The sequence below is a fragment of the Eurosta solidaginis genome, unplaced genomic scaffold (assembly GCF_040869045.1).
Source record: "Eurosta solidaginis isolate ZX-2024a unplaced genomic scaffold, ASM4086904v1 ctg00001671.1, whole genome shotgun sequence".
Lineage (NCBI taxonomy): Eukaryota > Metazoa > Arthropoda > Insecta > Diptera > Tephritidae > Eurosta > Eurosta solidaginis.
Genome location: NW_027137226.1, coordinates 75639 through 80107, shown reverse-complemented (window position 1 = coordinate 80107; position 4469 = coordinate 75639). Strand labels below are relative to the sequence as shown.

At 39.1% G+C, this 4469-nt stretch overlaps 1 long non-coding RNA gene and 1 pseudogene across 1 annotated transcript; both read right to left on the bottom strand.

Annotated features, from left to right (window-relative positions):
- Window positions 1–1490: 1490 nt before the first annotated feature.
- Window positions 1491–2443, bottom strand: LOC137236279 (uncharacterized). The gene is made up of 3 exons (XR_010948345.1): window positions 1926–2443; window positions 1689–1869; window positions 1491–1620 (listed from the first exon to the last, which is right to left on the bottom strand). It is a non-coding gene; the product is annotated as an uncharacterized lncRNA (long non-coding RNA).
- Window positions 2444–2484: 41 nt separating this feature from the next.
- LOC137236280 (integrator complex subunit 2-like) lies at window positions 2485–4155 on the bottom strand (annotated as a pseudogene).
- Window positions 4156–4469: the final 314 nt, after the last annotated feature.

Sequence of the window (4469 nt, the reverse complement as noted above, 5' to 3'; positions counted from 1 at the left end):
AAAATCTACCCTAACCTAACGCAGATCCTCTATCTGCCACAGAACCTAGATGGACTCAGCCCCTTCTACCCTTAAGCTTCCAAAGCAAACCCAAATTCACTCGCTCACCCAGAGCGAGGACGCCAGAAACCATCCCATTCACTCGTTATCCCATAACGAGGACATCATAAAAATCTACAACAGAAGGGCGAACCATCTGCCACAAAACACTTATTTTTTGAATTTTCAAAAAAATTAAACTCCACGTTCGCTCGCTCACCCCGGAGCGAGGACCCAAAACAAATTCCTAATTATCCTGTATTGAATGCCTCATCTAGTGAAAATCCAGCCGGTTTGCTTGGTGATTCGAATTCTATTGTCAATGTAACAAATGACAAGCAAACGTGCATCATTTTCAATAGTTTATGAAAACTAGCAAACCACAAAGTGGTTCAATGTTTGATTTTCGCTGCAGTTGCTGCAAAAGTTAATATGGTTTTTTCGAAAATAGGCCAATATTTGGGTAGGTGCAACATATGGGGGTGGTTGCGCATGCATTTTAACTATTCTTTGCAAAAACGAAGTATTTTTTGGGGGGCTGCTGACAGATGTTCGCGTAATGAAGAAAAATGTCCTGTGCGAAAAGAGAAACTTAATTGTTTCATCGACCGGAATTGTGATTCGATTAGGCTTCTGTGTGAAAACGGTATAAGATTGTCCGGTAATTTTTCTGTACATCTGTCTTCGATTATTTGCTCATTTCTTTGGGTTTTGCTTTCAACATCATGATATTTTAAAGGACTTAGTGACTGTAGCTGGCCTTGTAATCCACGCAACGCACGTAGTTCGGAGAAAAGAATAGGTTTCACGATTGGCTTCGCGAACCAACCCAGTCAAAGTGAGTGTGCCAAGAGTAAGGAGCCGTGAAATATCTTGGTTTCGAATAATATGCGAGGCAGGAATCTGTAATTAACGGCCCATTTTTTTGTTCGAAAACACGTCCCCAGTTCACACTTCCCCTTTTAGTATTCTCAAGGGCATACGAGTAAGAATGGGGCACCCAACCGTAACTGGAAACAACCACAAATCACTACCGGTATCGGAGTCTGCGCATCACCCAAATTCATGCTAGGCAAAAGCATGAACTACCGATGACCCCCCAAAACGATCCAAGAACAAAGTGAGAGCGGCATATAAGAATAGTATAGAAGCGGGAGCAATAAATAGTCGGACAAAATATATATGTCGAGTGTATACGATACGATGTAAAGGCACTTATAACCAAAACATATGATGGAACTTTCCGACTTTTACTATACAAACGCAGTACGAGCCACATTGGTAATAAATATAAACGCACGGATATTGAGCTAAACGTATGCTTTGTCCATGTGAGGAATATTAGCGTTCACGCCGAACGATTTATCGGCGGGGGGATATCTGTACAGGCATGGGTTAATTTTTCTAAATACTAAAAATGTACTCACATACTATATTCACTGCGTAATGAAGAGTATTTTCCGAAACAGGAAGGTACTACGCAAATAAACGTTTAGGAATCCCTCGCATTCCTGCCAATCAGCAATCCAGTATATTTCGGTGTAAGGTACTCGCCATATCCCAAAATGTTTAGTAATAGTTCTGCGTGAAAAATAAGTAATATGAAGACAGGTAATGGCAAGATATTTACCAAAGGAAAGATATTTTACCTAATTGAAATTCAAGTAAGTTTTGATTAACCGCTCGAGTGTTGGCCGACCTTTTTCCCTTTCTTTACACATATGCGTTACTGCCCACTGGATGGGTCTTGAGTTTTTGATTGCGACATGTAGGTCAGTTATGCATCTGTTTCATTGCGTCCAAGTCGAGATTATAGACTGACCCACCACACTTAAAGAAAAAATCTGTAAATTAATACTCCACCTATAGACATCGATAGTTAATACCAAGGGCGTACTATAGAAGATTCTGCTGTATTACATATTGCGCTGCCCACCCACCTAACCGATGTATTGGCGCCATTTCCATGTCTAATCAATAGCGTTGTCTGTTGAATTAACATGCCACCTGGTACACACAAAGGTCTGTGCATCTTTAACCAAAACCCCACCAAATATATACATTTTTTGTTCCATATCATTGTGGCGCTATGTAAAGAGCGTGGCAATGGTGCATGTTCGCTTGTGCGCGGTTTACCACGTCATAAAATCAATACCCAAAAGCCATAGACCACATAAACGACAACCACTCATACCGCCGGATATTAATAAGTTCAATCTACTGGTAGTTTTACGTGTAAAGGTTACACCGGTACGTGCTCTACCCGGCGGTGGACTCTCTCCATACGTTTCAGGTATAATCCACTTTGCGTTACGTGATTGGACACCACGCGTCTCTAGTACATTTGACTTTGCAATTGGTACAGGAAACAGTTGAAAATGATCCATGATATTCTGACATTTTTTATTGCAACTACCTGTCCAAGTGTGTCAATATTGTGTATAATTACGCAGAATATTCTGTTTTGTTCTCAAGCAACTTTGTAAAACGATGACCTGGCGATGGCTTAAATTGTCCAGGAGATAGATTACGCGCAAATAAAAATAAAAAAAAAAAAAGAGAATGGTCTTGGCTCGCGTGGAAAGTAATTGATATCGAACATAGCTTGAGGATCAGGTAAACTAGGAAAATCTTTTACTAACCGACTATAAATACCATCGATTGAACGAAAATCTGGTACACCCACGACACCGAAACACCAGCACCAGTCAACACAATCTTTCTTTTTTTGATTGTTTTTTTTATCATCAAATTTGATGTTACCGACATGGATGTATAATGCCCTTCCATCCAGTCATCGACCATGCTTAGAGGGGGATAGTTTGATATAATCAAACGAAGTAAGGGATGAAATAACCCAGCATAATCGTTTTGATATTGTTCTGTTTTTTGCAACAAGTATTTCATTGGAAGTTCAGCCAAGAAGCTATTTGAATATTCCTTCACTTTTCTTAAAGCCATGTTTTGATTATGGGTATTAGAGAGACGAGTATCTTCATAAAGTACCAAATAATATAAAATAAGCAATTGTGCTGTTAAAGGACAACTAATTTTTATTCTCATTGTTTCATCTATTTCTGTAGTAGATGCTCCAGAGGCAAGTATTTGTGATGCGCCAAAAACGCTACTACCATCAAATGTAACTTCTTTCGATGACTCAAAAATGTATAATATGTCATTTTCGGAAGATGGTTTATGCATGTGGTCAACATTAATTTTTCCCAAAGGATTTGGTACTATTAATGTGTTAACGTATACATCAATTAATGCTGGCATTACAGGATGCATCGGTCGAATAGCATTACAAATTTGTTTGTGAATCCATGATTTAATGGGAACTTTGTGCTTCAAAAATGCGCGAGATTTCAATAACTGGTGTATACAATGCACCGAAAGATATCCAGAAATATTAGCATTTAAGTTTGGCGTAACCGGAACACGAACTCGGTAAATAAATCTTGGGTAAAAACTTGTTTTATGCGATTGGTACTATTTGGGCGTATTGGAATTTTCATAGCCAATGTTGAACAGACCAACTCGCTTATAGCTGTAATTTGATTGCCATGAAAGTGTATTGCGAGTAAAAGTAGCATTTCGCCTAGCGATGCCGATGTATCTGATTTTTTTACCAAAAAATTTGTCTTCTTTTATAATCCATTGTAACCATTCAACTGATTTGTTTTCGAAAGCTGTTGTAGATACAAGAGATGGACAAGCAATTAGCATACAAAGTGCCAACGAAACAAACCGAACTCCTGATTGTGTAGGCTGTGGTCGGCTAGTTACCAGTTGTGATAAAATGTTAACTTCGTCATCGTTAAACTTGAGCCCAGCTATTCCCCGAAGAGCACAAGACAAACGCATTAACACCACACCTTGCACAGTATAATCTTCATCACTGCTTGGATTGAGAGACTTTTGTACATTTTTTTTGTAATTGTTGTGGGAGTTCGACTCGTACTAAATTCAAAGCATCGCTTTTCCTTTTTGGCTTGAACGTATATAAATAGCAAACCATGTGCGAACATTTTGATCATTGCCCAACAGCATACCCGTCAAGAATGCAATCAAGTCTTCAGGAAATTTAAGACAAAGTTTTAACATAGATGACGGAATTTATTTAGAGGAAGTTGTTGATATCTTGTGCATTCTCAAATGTGCTAATGTAACATATTTTTTGACGACGTGCCAATATGCGCCACAACAGCATATCGTTTACACCGGGCACTAGTGGTTGGGTATGGGAAGGCAACATTTGTGATAACAAATCACGCGGATAAGCGCCAGCATGTATGTGTTTTTGTACCCAATTGATTGGGCGGGTACTAATCGGTATCCACTCATGGGGTATTTTGGTCTATCATTGTAGGATCATTAGATTCATTAGCTAACTCCCCGTAGACAAAATGCATGCTGAAGAAATGTGCACT